Below are 7,778 nucleotides of genomic sequence, written 5' to 3'. Positions count from 1 at the left end.
GTGTTCTCTTCGTCCAAATTAAGAACACAAATGAAATTGTAGCAACTTCGGACTTGGAGTGGAATACAAAATGACCTTTGCAACCTGCAATGCAAGAGCTCTCTCATGGTGCTGGCCGTGCAAGGCATGTTCAAATGGTAATATATCCCAATTGAATATCCGATTGAACCATTCTGAAAAATCTGATATAGACAAAAAATTTAATATCTGACTAAGAAATCGAACTGCATTCGGATTTAAGAAATGTCATCTGATCAGATTTAGATTTCGATTCGGGTATATACATAAATATCTGATCGCATTCAGATTCGGATTGAATCTAGTTTTAAATAAATATCCTATATCCAATGCTATTACATGTTGAAATATGCCAGATTCGATTCAAAATTTGGATTCAGATATAAGTGTGAAAATTGGATTTAGGTCAGATTTAGATTGTGCAATCAGTTTTGGAATTTGGATTCAGATATGACTTTTCTTTGTCGTATTTGAAATATGTGATATGTGAATATTCGAGAAAGCAGATATGGTTAAGGGTATATCCGATTTGAATCTAATCAATTGACATCCCTAATGCCCCTATATTAAAGTCGCTCACGAATCTTGAGAATGCATTAAAGAAATAAGAAACCAGATGTCTGTTACTTGGATGATATGGCTAGAAAGTACGTCATTGTAGCTAGGTTTCTATTCATGTTCAATCAGGCGTGATTCTTGCTTGACGCATATTGAAGGATCAGGTTTGAAGAGAAAATGCGGTTTGGTTCTCAATTTGAGTGATTGCGAGCATGGATCTTTAATTTCTGGCTTCTTTTATTGATCAAACATTATTGATATCGATCTACATTTATTGTTGTTTGAAAATCAAGGTTTGGATTCTGTGGTTGTTCAACGCACGCATAAATGACTCCACCACTTAATAAATCTTCCGTAACACACAGCTTCCTCTCCTTCAATTTTAAAGCCTACTTCTTCAACTTGTTTCATGCGTTAAGGTGGAATCACGTGCAATGAGCTTTTCATGTCCAACAAGTCGAGTTAACAATATATATAAAAAAAAAGGTTCTGCACATTGAGTGGTAAGTAGGGGTGAACAACGAGACGACTTGACTTATTAAAGCTCAGCTTATGAACGAGTTCGAGCCGAGTCATTTGCTTAACGAGTCGAGGTCGAGTTCATGAGTCGACTAGTTCAAATAATCGAGTTGAGTTCGAGCTCAACACATAACTGCCGAGTCGAGTATGAGCCTTAATCGAGTTTGTCAAGCCTTAATTGAGTCGATATATTCAAACGAGTTTACGAGTTTGTCGAGCCTTAATCTAGTCGAGCTCGAGCTTAACATGTAACAATGAATATCAATTCTATTCAAACGAGTTTGTCGAGCTTTAATCGAGTCGAGCTCGAGCTCAACATGTAATGATGAATATCAATTCTATTCAAACGAGTTTGTCGAGCCATAATTGAGTCGTGCTCGAGTTCAACACATAACTGCCGAGTCGAGCTCGAGCTGCTTCTATTGAGCTGTTCTCGAGCTCAAGCTGAGTCGAGCTCGAGATTTCATTAGTCGAACCGAGCTTGAGCTGACTGAACTCGGGCTCGACTCGGCTCATGTTCACCCCTAGTGGCAAGCAACTTTTAGAGGCTTCATTAAAGTTGTATTTGATGGCCTCATATCTAGATATGATTTTGCATTGAAAATTGTGGTTTGGAAGATCCTCAGTTTGTTGGTTCTTAAATCCACGCTACTTGTAAAAAGCCATAGATTAATATCGGATTGAGGGGGTGATGGTGGTTTTTGACTTTAAATCCGTAGATCTAAGATCCTAATAACATCATATCACCAAGGATCTGAGATCTATGATGAAGCAAACACACCCTAATGTTTTTAACTGACTAAAGTATGAGTTGAGGCACACATTCTTTTTTATGTGTGCTTAACTTAGAAACGTTTCTGTTTATTTTCATTCATGTAGCTGAAATCGTGAGTTATGTGTGCACATATGATGCCGACACCAAACTTTAAGTCATCAACTAGAGTGCCCTTCAGCTAAAAAATCCTGGCTCTGCCACTGCATTATGATATCAATATTCTTTAGAATATTAAAATACAGTGTCGCACAAGCAGATATAACTAAGCATTGACTAATATGGTATCGAATTCAAAGGTGGTAGGATATAGTGAGCATGTAACGCCAGAAAGACTAGACACTTTTTGGAAGATCTTTTGAATTGGATTGCACTCCATTGAAAATAGGTTGGGCTTTTTCTGGTAGTCAAGTTGGACTTGTCCTTTGGACTAAAGAAGTAGTTGGGATGGTGTTTCTCCAGCAGTTACTTCGTCCCACACTAACCACTTTATCCCCATGAGGAATTGTTGCTTCGAAAGCGGCCTTTTTCAGGTGGTGGGTCAAACTCCGCTCACCTAAAACCGACTTTTCTGTCTCAATTATGCACTCCTCACTCAAACGCGGTGTAGGCGGTCTCATGAGGTCTTTAGTCGTGCCTAAGAAAAATGATCAAAATGCCCCTAACATAAAATTTAAGTCAGTCCTTTCATAAGCATTAAAATGCCAAAAAAAAATGTTTTGCTTTGAAGAGCATGTGGTGGTCTTCCCCAAGAACCCACAGAATTCCATTAAAAAAAAAAGCCTAATTCCTCCAAAACTCTGATGAAAGGGAAATAGGGATGTACGACAAGTAGAAAGTAGATGCAACTTGGGGTGGACAAGAACTCACTTGTATAGGCTCGACTTGTTGAACCCGAGCTTGAGTTAAAACTCCAGTTATAAATGGGTTGAGTTTGAGTTACATAAGCTCTACTCATTTATACTCGACTGGACTCATGTCTTTCCTATTTGTTAATCTGCAGGGTATATTTGTGTAAATCTAGTGACACAAGCTTGAACAAGTCAGAGTTCGAGCTGGGACTCAGTTTATTGAGTCAAGCTCCAACTCCCCACAAAAAGCTCTACTAGAGCTCAAGTCGAACTCGAGCCAAGCAATATGTAACTTGAGCCGAGCTCGAGCATTGACTCACTCGTTGGGGAAACTATCTAAACGACTCTTTTTTAAACCCTTTTTGTGTGTTTGCATGGATCAAACGATGCAAGTCGTGAAGTTTAACAAGTTAATTGCCGCCAATTAAGGACATCCAAAATTAAATGTGATGACATTTATTGTGCGTAGAAAGCACATCCATTTGCAAATTTTATGGTCCAAATTCCAAAACACGTTGTCTGAAGCAAATTATGGAAATCCATGATCCAGAATTTGATTGCTGAGTTGTTCGTCATGATCTGGAATTTGGTTGACGAATATATTCCTTTTGTTACACAAATAAATTAAAGTCATTGATCATCTCGAGTTGTATCGGGCATTCATTTGTCTCTACGCACGACGTGTCACCGCCTTTTCTCTTTCCCTCTCCGAGATCTAACGTCCATGTGACGGATTATATATAACTCTCCCTGTCAGAATATATAACATAAGAGGCGGAGCTAAAAATTTTTATCAAAATAATTGGAAAGAGACTACATAATAAAATGATTGAGGAACAAAAACATAATAATTTTTTTTTTGAAGAAGTAATGGTTGGGGGCAACAAATTGAAAATAAATAAATAAAAACTTGTGAGACTGTGTGGTCAATTGCCCACACAAGCCTACATGCATAATTGCAAACCTGTGACTCTGACTCGGATTGGGAGATGACCGGGTCACCAAGCTGACTTGTCGACTTAGTCGAGCTTTAAAATAACCATATGTAAATCACTATAGCTGAATCAGGCAAGTCAGGGCGAGTCAAGGCCAAGTCAAGCCGAAACAAGAGTCAGTCAGGGGTGAACCAGGCAACCTTGTCTCGTGGCCAGATTTTGTAGCATCCGAATTCACTCGGGGGATTCCGGAGCCAACCCAGCGGAGCCAACCCAGCGAGTTTGCCAATTATCCCTACATGTGGCTCTGCCCTTGGTACATACTTTATCAACAACTCTAATATGTGCAAGCACCAATGACAAAACCTTGAACGTTCAACTGAACGTAAGATGTAAACAAGATTTCATTGCCTTTCATAGAATTGCGGCCACAAAAAATGATTAAATTGGTGATTTAAGGATATATTTTTCATTTGGTAAGCATGATTGGCAGCACAATTATGTTTAGACAAACATGTGAATCAGATCTACACAAGTTTATTGAACAATACAAATCAATTGATACTTGCAATAGTCTTAGGGTGCATTTGATTCCAAGCATTTGAGAACCATGGATTTGAGAATCAGATATATAGTTCACTAAGTTTGCCAAGCCAAAGCACAAACACTTAAGTAGTGTTTGATGGCGTCGGATCTTAGATTTTGAGAGTGCATTTAACGATGTGCTTTGTAAGATCTTAGTTTGTTTAAATTGAGTATCTCAGTAACATGGATCAATCCATGTTACAGATTTAAATTTGAACTTTTTTTAAAGGATCTCAGATCCAACCTTAAATCCACGAGGATCTCAAATCCCTGCAGATCTTAGATCACGGTAAAAGAAACACACCATTAATGCAATGGAGTCTAACCATGGCTAGTGATTCATGTGATCAACAACCATTTAGTTGAATCCACTTACTACGAATCCATTGAACAAATGTGTTGTGGCTGTGTTATTCGGGGCTAACAAAGAATTAAGGTTGTAATTGAGTAAATTAAACTTCAAAATGAATATAAATATCTGACATAATATGATTATATCAACTTTGATGTAAGCATCCTCCCTTTGCAATCATGCAAATATTAGACCTTGACCTAATTAATTTGATTGGGACTTGTGCTGGAGCCCGTGCAAGGTTGAAAGTTAAAGACTCTTGCAGGTATATATATATATGTGTGTGTGTGTGTGTGTTTGGTTTGATGCCTCCTGATGCCCACAAATTAAGGAGGGGGCCCAAATTTCATTTATGGTGATTGTTTCCAAAGTATTGATTTCATTATACATCTTCATTATGTCTTTATATCAATTTATGAATATCTAGTGCGTCATAAATATCGTATCTTTAATACGTGCTACGGATTTCATAAATTAACTTAAGAGTTTAGAAAGGGAAAACAGCCCAAATAAACTTGATCTGATTCTGGAACTAAAATCCTCATGGTAAATCTCCAATCAAGGAATTTTAGAATGAAAATGCATTTTTTTTTTAGAAATTGGAATTATTAAACAAACTAGGCATTTTGTTTTTAGAGCTAGGAATCTGAAACCTGAAATTTTGACTTCATTCCAGCTTAAAGAGGAATTATGATTCTAGAATTTTCGTTCTTTAATCAAAATTTCAAACCGTCTAAGTTTTGAAGTTGATGGACTTCAGAGGAATTGAGCTAAAGGTGCACAAGAAACTAAAAACTGAACTCTGGACATCTTCCCGCATGAAAATCTTTAAGCATGATCCTCTGGCCCCGTGAATCGACGTCTTGTACTGGCTTTCCAAAGCACAAGGTAAATGTAGCTGACTACAGCCTCAAAATTTTTCTTAGGAAAAGAATTAGTTTTGTTTGTCTAATTCATCACAAGGTTTTTGATTTTTGATTTTTCTTTTTTTTATATATTTTTATTATATTCAGGACACTTGTCCTCGTTATACTCTAAAATCATTCTCGAATTTATGGGGTGCTTGGTAATAAAAACGGTAACAAACTATTCCATCAATTTGTTCAGGAACACATAGTATTTCATGAATTTGTCTTAATCTTTAAAGTATTGAACATTTTATTGCTAAGCCAAACAATCCTTGAGGATTATATCTAGCTTCTAAGGGATCTTTTTGAACATTTAATTTTTATCCATCTAGCAACAGCCGACAAATTAGAACTCTCTAAGAAGACTCGTTGCTCTCATAATAATCACTACATTGGCATAAGCAGCTGTTTATATTATGGTGATGAATTGTAACGACTTTAGTAATAACTTATGGTCGTTTGAATGTCGAATTTTTAAATTTTAGCTATCCGACAACTATCATGCATCCCATAGCGCATACTTATGCCTCGGAGTTTTACATTGCAAACGACAAAGTCTCTCAACCTGAGTGCAATTACTTACGAACAAAACCACACTCTGAATGACATTCAACTCCCACAAAATATAAATAAAGAAACAATCTAAACTTTTCATAAACCTAAGTGCACATTTAGTCCATTAAGATCTTAAAGGGCAAATATCAATTCCAAAATGATAAGGATGCATGTTTTTTCTAAAAACCTTTTCTACTTGAGAATTTTACTAATTTTTTGGTTATTTCGAAAACAAATCTCCTTGCATTCTTTTCTTAAAAGACAATGTCGTGGACCTGTTCTGTTCTTCTCTTTGTTTGACGTTATTTTATTTAGAAAAAACATTTTTAATTAGCAAGTCCAGTCTTAAGGACTATGGTTGTCCATCCAAGTAAAGGACAGGAATGCAAAACAAAAGCATGTGAATTAAACTGTAAAAAAATTAGGTGGCATAGTAAAATGAAACCAATAGGTGGGGATGTTGATATCTGACGCAATTTCTTCAAGTAAATCACATAAAAAAATCTAGCATCCAATTAAAATATGACATCCAAACGTATTTGGAATTGCATTTGATTTTGAAAAATATCCACATGTTTTAGTTCCCAACGTATCATAAATGCATCTAGATTCAGTAGTAAGTTTAAGCGTCGAATTGAAAATATTTTGAATTTAAAAATCGGATTTAGAAATGATGTAGACTTCTATTCCTTATCATTCAAATATGAATCCAAATTTGAATAGAATTTTTCAAATTTTTTTTGTATACATCAAAATAAAATTATTAAAATTTACATATAAATTTTTAAATTTTTTCTATTATTAAATAAAAGCAGGAGGGGTCAGGGACACGTGAATTTCCCCCATTATCGAGGGATATTTTCGGGTCAAATCCAACACCCAGGAGGGTTTATGGTACAAAACATTCCCAAAAAGGCAAAACCACAAACACCCATGCATCTCATGTGGGCTCACGTGTCGGACGACTGAGATCTTTGTTCCCACCTGAATGGACGGCCGGATTTCGTCGCACCATTATCTCTTCTGACCGTCAAATACAGCAGCAGCAGTACCATCATCATCACCATTATCAACAGCCTTTCTACTCACGCCATGACCTCATCTGATTTCCATCACATCACCATCATCATCATCATGACCATCCATCAGCCATTGAAACCATGCTTATCCTTCTCGTGTTTTAGTTAAACTTACCATTCAAGTTGAGAGGGAAAGGGAGATGTATAAATACTGCCATGGTGAAAGAACCAGGATGGAGGGAATTGGAAGAAGAGAAGAAGAGAACATGGGGCTGTTGCTGAGGTGGGGAGAAGATGAGGAAGAGAAGGAAGGGGTTGCGGCAGTTTGCAGTGAAATTGAAGGCCTGTTGACAGAAGATAGAGAGCACAAATGAGCAGCCGTGCCTGTGTTGCACGCCTGAGCATCGTGTGCTCTCCCTTCTTCTGTCATCAGATTTCTGGGTTTGCTTCTTTAATTTCCCTCCTTCCTTCCTTGCCCCAACTGTCCCTCCCCTCGTCCTTCTCCCTCCTTGTTCTCAACCCCCCTGCAGTACTTCCAAACAAGGTACTACTACTATCCCTCTCACTTCATCCCTCAATTTTCCATCTCCTGTCCTGCGCTCTCTCTCTCTCTCAACTGCATACTTGTTGGCATGGGATCACTTGAATTTTCATGTCTGGTTAGATGTGCTTGGAAGACTAGAAATGTGCTGCAAGAAAAGATGGG

The sequence above is a fragment of the Nymphaea colorata genome, chromosome 2 (genome assembly GCF_008831285.2).
Source record: "Nymphaea colorata isolate Beijing-Zhang1983 chromosome 2, ASM883128v2, whole genome shotgun sequence".
Classification (NCBI taxonomy): domain Eukaryota; kingdom Viridiplantae; phylum Streptophyta; class Magnoliopsida; order Nymphaeales; family Nymphaeaceae; genus Nymphaea; species Nymphaea colorata.
Note: the sequence above shows the minus strand (reverse complement) of the source record.